The 13,195-nt window shown below is 47.0% G+C and overlaps 1 long non-coding RNA gene across 2 annotated transcripts; it reads right to left on the reverse strand.

The window, feature by feature from the left end:
* Positions 1-8,994: 8,994 nt before the first annotated feature.
* On the reverse strand, positions 8,995-10,355 carry LOC119245313 (uncharacterized). 2 transcript variants are annotated; one of them, XR_005125263.2, is made up of 3 exons: positions 10,089-10,355; positions 9,849-9,939; positions 8,995-9,515 (listed from the first exon to the last, which is right to left on the reverse strand). It is a non-coding gene; the product is annotated as an uncharacterized LOC119245313 (long non-coding RNA). The 2 variants fall into 2 exon arrangements; XR_008551937.1 differs by having other exon boundaries at positions 8,995-9,528.
* Positions 10,356-13,195: the final 2,840 nt, after the last annotated feature.

Consider the following 13,195-nt stretch of genomic DNA (forward strand, 5'->3'; position numbering starts at 1 on the left):
AACTGGATAGGGGCCTCCCTGGTGGTGCAAGGGGTTAAGAACCACACTATGAAGCAATCCGAAGCCTCTGCAGCACGAGTTCAATCACTGGCCGGCCAGGGAGCAGCCTACATGGCGCAGCAGACCTCTCCTGTCTCGCCTGCTGCTCCCCTCAGCAGTGTATTTCAGTCAGTCTGCCTGTTCTGCTCCCCACTCTGTCTCTGGTGAATCCTCTCACCCCCCACACCTCTGGCCTGTACTCCGGCTCTTGTATGCATAAATAAATAAATCTTTAAAAAAAGGATTAAACCAGATAGAAATACTTATTAAATAACAGCTCCCATTCCCCCTCCCCTTATGCTGGAGACCAGCTCTGGTGAACAGGGTTGAGGAGAGTCACTGAAAGACCTTGGAAATAAAGAACTGACAGACGCAAAAATAGAGTTTAAGAGAAGTGGGACCCAGGGGATGCAAGGCCTCTCAATCTGGGCTCAAGCATCCCCAGTGCCTGGTGCAACTCATATTTATTGCGCTAGACCATCCCCTAAGTTAGTTACAAGACAATAGTTTATTCTTTTATTTCTTAGTATTCAGCATTATTCTGGCGCACATTCACCGCCAAGGTTCTGCATCATCAGGTTATTTTGTTCTCTTTTCTAGTCTGCTTGTTTCCAAGGCATAGTTCCACTGACACAAGAAAGAACATTCTATTCTGTGCACCGGCCAGTCTTCCCACCTGCGCTGATCAATAGTGTAGCCATGACCGTCTTTCAGCCATGACCCAGATATTTTCCTTGTCTCAGCACTTCACGCCTTAGGAGTCTCCAACACCCTAATCCCAAAACTTTGTCTCAAAGTCCCCATGGAGGGTCTAGATGTGGTGTCTCATGTAGTAAGAATTTAGAGGCGGAGCTCGCTGCGGTGAGTCAGCCTGGCTGTGGCCTCCCGTGTGGCTGTCTCCCGGTGGCCGGCCACAAAGGAAGGTATTTTTACAGTCAGCTTCTTTGGCAAGGGGCACAGGTCTTCTTTTTTTTTTTTTTTAAATAATAAATTTTATTTTTATATTCCCCATACAATTGCAATCCCCCCATTCTGACCCCAATCCCTCCCCTCCCGCCCCCCACCCCCAAAAAGTGTCTCTGGTTCATAGTTTTTTGTTGATTTTGATTTTCGCTTTCTTATAGTTATTCATTTTCCTGGTCCCTTATTTAAGTTCTCTAGATTCCTGCTATGAGTGAGACCATCCGGTATTTTTCTTTTTCTTTCTGGCTTATTTCGCTGAGCATGATCCCTTCCAGCGCCATCCATGTTGCTGCAAATGGCATGTGTTTATCTTTTTTGAATGCTGAGTAATATTCCATGGTGTATATGGACCACATCTTCTTGATCCAGTCATCTATTTTTGGGCATTTGGGCTGTTTCCAAAGCTTAGCTATTGTAAACAGTGCTGCTATAAACATAGGGGTGCAGGTGCTCTTTGGAATTGATGTTTCTGTGTCCTTTGGGTAAATACCTAGGAGTGGAATTGCTGGATCCTATGGAAGCTCTATGTTTAGTAGGTCCAGAAATCTCCACACAGAAGAGGCACAGGTCTTAAGAGCTTTTGGGAAAGGCAAGGCTTTGCATGCTGTTTTCGTTGCTTGTGAGGGGATCCTTTTCTTTGCTCCCCCATTCAATCTCTCCTTTATGAGAAACCATATCATAAAATAATAATAAAACAGTCATTTATAATCATGATATTATTACACAAGTGATAACCTCAGCTGGCTTTTGAGTGCTTTGACATGCGTTCTTGCAAGCACTTTGCATTGGCTGTCTCGTTCAGTCTTCACAGTTGTTATTATTCCTACTTTACACATGGGAACCTGGGGTCCAGAGAGGTCACATCACCTGCCCAAGGCACCCAGCTTGGAAGGGACAGGGCCATGGTTAAAGCCTTGGCTATTGGGACCAGCCACAGTAACAGCTGAATTTGATCTCCGTGTATTGAATTCTAGGAAAAGCACTTAGTACTTTGTAAGATGTGGGGATTTTCCTGCCCACACTGTGAAGGTGGTACTTTTATTATTATTTTCACACAGAAATATTTATGATTTATTGAGACTGAAGGAAAATGATTTAGTGAAATGAATCAAAGTTATGATGCTCAAAAAAAGGATAGCTTATTAGCTTGTCTTGAACATAAATTACTTATCAACATTATATAAACATAGGCAGATGGTCTCATAGACTCAAAAAGCCTAATAATATAAATAAAACTCAGAAAATAATCTTGATTGAAAGAGGTTCTCACATACTTCTTCTCTACATTATTTTCTGAATGTTCTCAGCAGGGGACTGAAGCTCAGCAGTTAGTGACATATGCAGGGACACACAGCACAGGGGAGATGGGATTTCATAGCTATTACAACTGAATCTAGATCTGGGGCTGGTAAACTAACGGCCCAAGTTTTGGTTTTGTAAATAAAGTTTTATTGGCACACAGCATGCTTATTTGTGTACTCTCCATGGTTGCTTTTGTTCCATGGCAACAGAGTTCAATATTTGTCTCCGAGACTGTCTGGCCTGCAGGGATAAAAATAGAAGTTTGCTACCCCCAGCTCCAGGCCTGGTGTTCCCGACTCCTTCTGTTTTGGGCTATTTGGTCCACGATTCCTAAGTCTTATGGTTCCACTGCACTGGTCTGATATTAGACAAAGCCTGTCTTAGCAGAGTTGGTGAATTCCTGCCCCCTTTTGGGGAGACACTGATGTCCTGGGCTTCTGAATGATCACAGAGTGCGTGTGTCACAGAATGACATGAAGACATGAAGAGAGCACAGGACTCCTTGGAAATGCCCAGAAATACTTGAAAATTCTCAATCGTGGGCCCCACCCCAGTGCCTATGGATTCAGGCTTTCTGGGGATGGCCTTGGGAATCCGCACTGATGACTAATTTACTGTGAATGTTCGTTGCCTGCCCGGTGCTATATGGTTTATTGGACTGGTGTACAGGCTATTATCTCATGGATTTCTCTCCACATCCCTATGGATCATGTTCTGTTGACAGTTTCGATTTACAGGCGGGGAAACAGAGTTTCTGCATGATAAGTGCTTGTCCAGGTCATAGCTAGATTTATGTGGCTTTGCTTCCAGAAAATCTCTGCTCCCTGTTGCTCAGTTGGAAGCAGCGCCCCTTGGTTAGCTGCCCTTGACATTCGTAAGACCCAGGATAAGAGGATGTTGGCTGGCAGATACACTAAATGTCCAAGTTACAGAGCAGACTAGCAAACTGTTAGACAGAATGCATCCTGGGCATTAATCATGGCACATCTCAAAAAAAGACAAATGTTTGTGTATAATAATGATAATAATATTAATAACATGTTTTTTACTAACAGAAAGTGAGCAAAATAGCAAAGATTGGATTTAGCTATAATCATGCAAGAATTGGTGTTCTGTTAATGGTCTGATGATGTTTGGATGAGCAATAAAAGAAGACATATCTATAATTCGTAAAATGCTATATTCATATAAAACACATTACTTTCACTTCAGCATGATGACTAATTATGGAGTAACGTCAATATTTCACATAATTTGTGATGATATTGCCAAATTAGAAAATCCTTTCTTCAGGCATGGTATTTCTTAGGTGGCTTTTTTTCTTAAATGAATTTTTATTTTTTTTCTTTTTCACTTGCGTTTCACTTAAATACACTAAAACTCACACATTCTAAATGTAACACTTCAATGAGTTGTGACACATAAGTATAGACTCCTGTAACTACCACCTCAGTCAGGTCTTCCAGAATTAGTTAAAAAATTAATTTCACTTTGGAGAAACTTTGTTCTGTTGCGACAATCACTACTGGAATTATCGATAAACATTTTAAAGCAATTCTCATATTGGGAAACAAACTATGGATTTTGATTAGCATGTCTTAATACACTGGAGGCACCTATGATTAGGTGCTGGTGGGGCAAAAAGTTCCCTGTATTTATTTTACACTCTGTCTATCTCTCAGCCCTCCCCTGGCTTAGCCTGAAGAATGTGAACTCCCAGGCACGAAAGTTTGGGCTTTTCTCTTTCCTTCTTGCTTTAACGATAGTATCTCCACTGTTCAGGACAGTGCTAAGTAGCTGTAAATAGTAATTAAATAGCTGCTGAATGAACGCAGGTAACATGGGCTCATAGGTGTTCTGAGCGGCATGTGATTTGGCGTCATCTCCCACAGCACACCTTCATTTTATAAAAGTATTTGTGGCCCAAGGTCAACCCGCCTTAGGAGGGGAGACACGCCTACTTAGATCACACAGCACATGCCTGTGTGTATCGCAGAGGCGAGTCTATGCTTCTCTCAGGGCTGTGCAGAGATGCGGCACTGGACTTGCTGTGCTTTCCAGGGGGGGGCCGGGCTGGGTCTTCATGCTGCAGGTCTTTTGAGTGGGAGGGCAGATGCCTCCTTTTTTGATATGTCAATTGTAGAAGGTTCTGCTGAACCACGCCACATGTCCATCAGTGAGGCAGGAAGTCTCTCAGATGACTCCCCAAGACCCCCCACCTCCTGGTGTTCACACACCTGTACGACCCCCTCCCCAGGATGTGGGAAGGACCTGTGACTTGTGTCTAACCAATGGGATGTGGACAAGGTGATGGGACATTTCCACGATTGTCTAGATTGCCACTTCTGCCTCGCTGGCTGACTCTTCCCTGCTGGCTTTGATGCGGCTAGTGACCTCGCTCGGGAGGCCCAGGTGAAAGGAACAAGAGCGGCTTCTGGCCAACAGCCCCCCGGGAGATGAGCACCCCTGTCCAACAGCCCAGAGGGGACTGAATCCTGCCAACAACAACATAAATGGGCTTCGAAGGAAAACGTTCCCCAGTTGCACCCCCAGATAGGACCCAAACCCTGGCCGATATCTAGATGGCAAGCTTGTGAGAGGCTGTGAAGGAGGGAAGCTGCAAAATTCTGCCCGAGTTCCTGATGTGCAGAAATGACGAGGTAATGAGAGTCTTTGCCAATTCACTTAGCCTGTCATTTGATTTCTTCCCTGTTGCAGCGTTTGTACACTGTATTAAATTATCTAGCATGTGTTTCTTTGGTGAACTGGGGAGTCCATGAGGTAGGCAGAGTCTCATTCATCCAGAACTTTGTGGGTGCCTAATCGAGTTTGCTGGGCGAACGCAGCTCCATAGAGCAAGCAAGACCTAGGACCAGTTCGGATTCTGGAGTCACTTGTCTAGGTTGTAAAACGTTATTTCTGCCATGTACTAGCGGCATGATTTAGGTAACTGACCCAGCCTCTCTGAGCCTTGGAACTTATACGTGGGTTTTTGTGATGATTGAACAATGTAATCCATATAAAATGCAGCCCAGAGCTTGGTACATACTAAGCACCCAGCGAAATGTCGGTTACTCTTATTGTTGCTATTTGAAAAAGAGGCATTCTAGGAGCCAGGGAGACAACGACCCCTGTCTGTGTTTTGGCAGGACGGGCTCTGCCTATGCCTCAGTTTCCACATCTATTAAGTGAGGAGAGTTTCCACTGCAAAGTTTCTAGCCATCAAGTTTATTTTTTTTTCTATTTTTGCATAGAACTGGGGTGTATGCCAGAGGTACAGGGCTGGGGGTGGGTGAGAGGATTTACCAGAGACAGAGTGGGGAGCAGAATAGGCGGATCTACTGAAATACACTGCTGAGGGGAGCAGCGGGGAGACAGGAGAGGTCTGCTGCGCCAAGCGGATCATCTCCCTGGCTGGGGATCGAACTCAGGCCATAGCAGTGATAACGCTGAGACCTAACCCTTAGGCCACCCATTAAGTTTCTTTTTTTTTTTTTTAAAGATTTATTTATTTATACAAGCACTGGGTACAGTCAGAAGCGCGGGAGGGTGAGAGAATTCACCAGAGCCAGAGCGGGGAGCAGAGCAGGCAGAAGGACCGAGGTACACTGCTGAGGGGAGCAGCGGGCGGCAGGAGAGGTCTGCGCGCCATGCAGGACCCTCCTCCAGTGACCGGGGAGCAGCCGGGGCTCGAACTGGCGCCGCAGAGGCTGAGGGCAGCTTCGCAACCCAGCGCTCAACCGCTGCGCCACCTGGAAGGCCCCCATTAAGTTTCTTGCCTACTTCCCACCAGCTGTGAGCCAGGCAGGTGGAGTCATCTGTGTATCCGCCCAGCTGTGACAGCATCACTTCCAGTCTCACCAGTTGAGCTTGTTGGGACGCCCTCTGCCCTGGGCCGTGCTGGGAAAAACAAACAGTGAGCACAGAATACCCTTTCCCTGCACTTTAGGAAGCTCTCAGCCCTGGCAACTTTACAATCCCCAACCTCGAGATTGCACCCATTTCCTCCCAGCAAAGTGGATGAGGCCGGCCTAGATTCACGGACCTGGGTTCAAATCCCAGCCCCACCACTTAACTAGCTGCATCACTTGGGTGAGTGACTTATCCTCTCTCGGCCTCACCTGTGATGCAGGAATGTGAGTAGGTGCCTCTTAGCCTCACTCTATCAGTGAGATAATACACATGGGGTTGGGGGGCGGTCAGTGGGAATCTCTGATATGCAGAAGTGATGATACAGGCTCTGTTTGTTCTGTTCAAGTCATTACTATTCCAAGGTAATTGGAGATTACCTTGAGGACGCTGGGGGATCCAGTACTGCCTCAGTTTCTCCTAGGCAGTAGTTTTTCTAAGTAGATTTCCCAAAAGGAGTTTCAGTTTCCTCAAGGTCAAAGTGATCCAGGCAAGGCTTCCCAGATAGGACCCAAACCCCTAGGGGGCTGGCCATCGCGAGCTGGAGAGAAAGCCTTTCCTCGAGAGACCTTCTCTTCCGGGACCAAGCACATTGTAGGTGCAGTTAGAAAACTCATCTCCTTCCTGGATGTTCTGTTGACCAGAACCCAGCAGATTTCCTTCCTGGGCCCTTGTTTCTTGACCTTTTAAATGCCCTGGAGCCAGCCTTTCTGCTGCCAGTGCCCAAGCTCCAGCAGTGGTCAGCAAGGCCCCCCGGCACACCCCTGCCCCGAATCACGATGATGGTTCTGAAACTATAAGGGGAGTTGCTCATTCTCAGCTCAAGGACATGTAAATGGACCTGGGAGAAGATGCAGACATATTTGTTGTTGGTGGTGGTGGTGGTGAGGGTGTGGGGAAGCTGTGGATGCCAAAGTTTGCGAGATGAGATCACCTCCTTTCTCCCACGTACCTGCCCCCTCTGGGGCCCACAAAACAGCCTCATTTAGCCTTTAGCAGTGCAGGCATAAGCCTCTTTGCATAACGCTGGCTGTCCTAGGAGTCATCGCTTGGACCCTTCCTGCATTTTGTAGGTTGTCTGCAGCAGCTTGCAGACCACCAGGGGTGCTAGACATGCGCTGGGATGTGGGTACCTAGGTGGGGGCCATTTATAAAAACTGGGCTTGGAGATCCAGGCATCACAACGGAATCAGTTTGTTTCACTGCCTTCATCAGGCCCTTTAAGCCGAGAATGCCACGAACCAGTTCTCAGAAAGCGAGACTTGAGACTGGAACTCACGCACGACCTGGGAACAGTGGCTCCACGTTCTGTCTCCCCCAGTTGGACAAGTTGAGAATCAGTGCCTGGAAGTCCAGTAATCTGAGTTCCATTTCTGCCCGTTCCACTGAATGTTGTCTGAACGCTGTCACCACCTAGAAAAGGAGGCTATGTCCTTCCCTGAAGGGTGGATGGTTGGTTAAATGAGGTCATGTGCATTAAGTTCCTTGCCAAGTGCCTGCCACAAATGTCTGCAAAAGGTGGCTGCTAAGATTGCATCACTATCATCTCAATCATTATCCTCAATCATTTCTATTAACTATTTAATATTATTATTAATCTTCTTAAGGTAATGACTGTGGCTGGGCCCATCTGAGGAGCAAACACAGGCCCCTTCACTGCTGTGAGGTTACCCGGGTCAGTGACTGGATAAACCAGTGCTGCTTGGGCACCAGAACCAGGTTGCAGGAAGACGGTGCTGACGTGAGCGGGGCCAGTGGCCTGTTGCCCAGACTCAGTCTAATTACCCCTGGCAGCCCCTCCTCCCTGCAGCGCCACCCACAGGAGGGCAGGTCACGTTGCTGTCTTTGAGAACACTGTGTCGTCCTCAGAGTCCAGCAATGTTCTCCCCATCCCGCCCCACCTGCTGCACTTCGGCTAAGCTCTCAGTTGGGCAAGCGAGGGGTGTAGGGCAGAGGATGGCCGTGGGTAGACTTTGTAGCGGGGAAGAAGTCACCGAGCTCCTGGAAGCCACTTCTGCATCAGAAATAGAATGATCAGGAATGTTCAGCTGTTGGTGGGTCACTTTGACCTCCTCCCAGGTCAGGCCACACATGTGCTTCTCCTGGCCTCGCCCACTAGCAGAAAGGAGGTGCCAGACACACGCCCTCTCCTGACTCTGGCTTGTGTGCAAAGCTCCAGCTCTGCTCACTGGTCTCTCCCCACACATGTGCTCAGTTTCTCTCTCCTTGCTTCGGGGTGAGCTCCACGGAGACGCAGGCTGCCCCACCATGCACGCGGCTACGCCAAGCACGAAGGGAGCAGACTGCTGCCAGGGGTGCGGCAGCCAACGACAGGGACCGGCACATCCCCAGGGCTCCTGGTGTAGTTCTTGTCCCATCCCCGCTGGGCCACCCGACTGCCCCATGGGCCCCCCAGCTGGTGACTGAGAGAGGACACTGAGGCTGATTTGTCCTGGCGTGACATCCTCTTTCTGCCAGCGACTTTGCCATGGGACTCCCCTAAGGTCTTGCTGACCCTCCTTAGACTGCGTGGTGGTCTAGATGCTTCTACCTGGTGGCTTCCATCCCTCTTTCCTCCACTCCAGGCAGATTCTCAAAGTCTGTCTCTGTCCGAGACCCTCCCCCCAATAAACCCCTTCGTTCACGAGCCTGCTTTGGTGGCTGCTTCTTGGAGGCCCCGGACTTACACCCACACAGTGTCCCAGCCCCAGGGCTCCTGGGGACACAGCATCTGGGTGGGGGTCAGGGGGCAGGGATTGAGACTTGGGTGGAATACTTGGCTTTTATTAAGTTCTTTGCCTGCTATCATGGAAAGACCAGCTCCCTCTAGCTTTCTCCAGGCGAGAGGAATGGTTTGAAGGGGTATCTCAAGGCTCCCCGGAGGCCCCTCTGAAAAAGCAAACTAGCCCGGTCTTGGCTCCTTGTCACACCATGTGTGGGCTGGCTCACTCTCTCTGACGCTCGTGTTCCTCACCAGTGAAGTGGGGTGAAGTCCCCCCTCCTACGAGGGTTGTAAGGAGCATGAATTGGAGCAGGAGTGTAATTCTCTGTTCTGAGAAACAGGAAATTCCCAATATATGATGGCAATTTAGGGTCCCAGCTCCTGTGCTCATTCACATTTTATTTTTTGAAGCTAAGAATAGGTTGAGTTTGATGGCAAAGTCTTCTCAAATTTCCAGAACCCTTCAAGTCCCTAGAAATATCGTCACAGGTAGGAGCTGACAAAGCTTCGGTTCACATCCTGAGCTGCTCACATTCTGCAGCTATTGCTTTGAGGAATGCATCTCCGTGCCTCGATTTATCTGTAAAATGGGGCTAATAATAGAACCTACCTCATAAAGTTGTTGGAGGATCCACGAGGTGGCGAATACAAAGGGCTTAGTCCAACACCCGGAACATACTAAGGTCTTAGTAAGGAACAGTCACATCTACATTCATTGTTGTCAGCGCTGTGAGTAAACCTCTAAGCCTAAGGCAGCCCGGACCCCTGGACAGGACCATCTGAGTCCATGGGTGGATATTGGCTGATCTGGGACAAGTTAATCCAAGTTTGATTCAGTTTCCTGACTATTTTTTGCCCTTATCATCTTAGCGGATAAACGTGGGTGAAACATGCCCTGCTCTCGGGTGCTCACCTGCGGGATCTGCCCCTTGCCGCATGGTCTTTATCTGTATGACAGGAACATATGCTCAGTCCAGGCACCCGAGGGTGATCAGTGAGGGGCTCTGAAAAAATGAATGAGACCCATTCAGCCACAGGAGCTCAGGTTTTGAGTAGCAGGAAGGTTTTGAGTAGTAGGAAGACTGGGACTTAGGGTGTCCAGGGACTGTGGCTGAGGGTTTAAAACAGGTCAAGACCAACTTCACCTACTCACCAGTCTGTGAGCGTGGGTAGGTACATGCCCACCCTTGTTTCTCCTCTCTGTAAAATGGGGCTGGGGTCCACAGAGAGTTGTTATGGTGATGCAGACGCTGCGTGTCGTATCTAGCACACAAGATATGCCCAGTAACACCTGTTTATATTAATGTCCAAGTTCTGCTTTTTTCCTGTCTTGAATGTGGATCTGATCGTAGGAGCTACGGCAGCCATTTTGTCCAAACCTTGGTCAAGACACGGTTGAGTTGCTGAGGTAGAACACAGAGCTTACTACTTCCAGAATTCTTGTTATGTAATAAAAGTGAACTCCTGCTAATTTAAGGTGATATGGTGCGTTACTACTGGATAAAAAGATGTTTCCAAACCCTTCCCTTGCATGCAAAATTAAATCCCAATATTTATAGGTTTCAAGGGACCCAATTCCCCTCCTCTCAAAGACTTTAAGATCTTTTTATTTTCTGTGCCACAATCAAACATTGCTGCACCCATTTAAAAGATGATAACACAGAGGAATGAGGGACCGAGATTCTCCATTCACAAATTCAAAGCGGATCTGAGATCTTTGAAGCACACACTGCGGCTTCCACTCAAAGACCACATGCTGTCTGTCGCTGGCTTAACACACCATCCGTATCCCTTGGAAGGATGAAAGGGCCACGTTGATGCTGCCAGAAGCCCAGACAGGGGTTCCAGGGAGGCTCGAGGGTTGAAATCCAACCCTTAAGGCTTCCATTCTGTTCTTCTAGCTTGGAAATTTATACCACAGCTTTGAAATTCTGGAATCTATTGAACAGTGATTTGCCACTGTAAGAGGTGCTTATGTTGCCTGCACCATCACTGAGGCTGGCAGATACTACCCTGGGCCTCCAAACTGCTCCAATTGTGATTATTATCTGTGAGTACACATCCATCCCCGTGCAAGGCACACTGCATTGAGAGAGTGTTGTTGAAAGCAAGGGGATAGGAAAGAAGGCTTACCAGGAAATGTCAAGATATTTTCTTCCCCGAAGGAAACCACCAAGTCATCAATTCCAAATGTTGAATACAGTGGAGCTTTCTCTAACAAAGAGGCTGACTTATATCCAGCCTTTCAAGCCCGATTCCTTTATGCATTTTCAGCATCTTTTCACTTAGTCAAAACCCATTTTAACTCAATTTTGTTAGCTATAAATATCTTGGTCCAAATCCTAATCCTGTCATCGTAAGACACTTTGTTTTCAGAGTTGTGATTTCCCTTTGTTTTTTATCCAAGTCTTTATTTGTTTTTTATTTCAATGAAGATGACTCTTACGTTGCTCTTTCCCCAGACATCTTTAGTCATTCCATTTCTCTTTTGTACTATTTCCAGAAGCTTCCTGTCCTTTATAGTCATTAAAAAATAGCTAATTCTAATATACTCTTTACCATATGTCAGGCATTGTTGGCATTGCTTTCTATATACTAATTCATTTAATCCCCACCACATTCTATGGGGTAAATAATAATTCTATAGAATTATTTAGCCTCATTTTACAGAAGAGGAAACTGAAGCACAGAGAGGTTGATGAACTCACCCAATGACACCCAGCAAGTAAGAGATCAGGTCAATTCAAATCCGGCAGTCTTGTGGCAGCTGATGACAATAATGACAGCAGCTAGCATTTTTTGAGCACTTAATCTATATCAGATGCTGTGAAGCCCTTTTTACACACTTTCTCCTTCCATCACCCCTATAATCTTATGAGGCACTAGTGATTATTGCCACCATTTTATACATGAGGAACTGGGGCCTGGATAAACCCCCTGGCCTGCTCACTTTCACTGCTGGCTCTCACCTGGAGTCCTCTCCCTCCACCCTCACCTCTTCATCTGGCTCACTGCTCTCCTCTGGGGACCCTTCCATGGAACCCCCCACCCCTGTCTGATTGAGACGCCAATTTCTTCATCTATTTCCCCTAGCAGATTGAATTCTTCCTACGATCTATGTTCCTAGTAAAGCAAGTCTTAGAAACACCAAAAAACAGAAAGTAAGGGAATGAAAAACTCCCAACTCCCTAATAACACCTAGGTAGCTCTCCTCCTTTTAAAATTCATATCTAACCTAAATACATCACACAAAACTGTTTTAATCATTTCTGTGTACCCAGTTTAGTGACATTAAATATATTTACAATATTGTACAACCATTTCTACTACCCATTTTCATAACCTTTGCAGATTCAGAGGTGAAAAACTCTGCACCCAGCAAACAAAAAATAATCCCACCTCTCCTCAGCCCCTCTGGAGGTTAGCCTCTATTCTACTTTCTGTTTCCATGGATTTGCTGGCTCTAGGCACCTCATATAAGTGGAATCTGGCCAAATCTGTCCTTTGGTGAGTGCCTTCTTTCTCTGAGCAGTATTTTCAAGTCCATGGTATCCTAGGTGTCAACACATCCTTCCTTTTTCCAGGCTGTGTGATACTCCATGACAGGCCACAGGAGGGTTCTGATTTCTCTGTATTCTAGCCAACACTTGCTACTTTTTTGTTTTGTACCTTCGGGCAATAGTCATCTTAGGAGGTGGGAAGTGGTCTCTCATGGTAGATTTGATTGATATTTCCCAGTGACTAAGTATATGTGTACAGGAGTCTTGGACTGTCATTTAAAAATTTTCTGTAAATTGAGGTATAATTTTAAAACAGTTGAATTTACCCACTTTAGTGGATAGTTCTGTGACCAATGCATCTCGTCAGATATCCACCCATATCAGTTTCCTGGGACTGTGGCCCAACAAACTGGTAGCTCAAACAACAGAAATATGTTCTCTCCCAGTTCTGGCAGCCAGAAGTTGAAATCAGGACATCAGCAAAGCTTGCTCCCTCCAAAGGCTCCAGGGAAGCGTCCCTGCCTCTCCCAGCCCCAGGCCTGCCTGGCTTCATGTCTATCCCTCTCCTGCCCCCTCCGAGGACTCTCACGTGGACTCAGGGCCCACCTTGCCCATCTTGATTTTACCTGAATTACAGCTGCAAAGGCCCTACGTCCAAAAATGCCGTGGTCACGGGTCCTGTGGGTTAGGACTTGGGTATGTCTCTTCTTGGGGGGCCTACAGTTCAGCCCCCTATCTAGCTCCACTATAGAGATTTGAC

The sequence above is a fragment of the Talpa occidentalis genome, unplaced genomic scaffold (assembly GCF_014898055.3).
Source record: "Talpa occidentalis isolate TD23 unplaced genomic scaffold, MPIMG_talOcc4v2.1 talOcc4.14, whole genome shotgun sequence".
Classification (NCBI taxonomy): domain Eukaryota; kingdom Metazoa; phylum Chordata; class Mammalia; order Eulipotyphla; family Talpidae; genus Talpa; species Talpa occidentalis.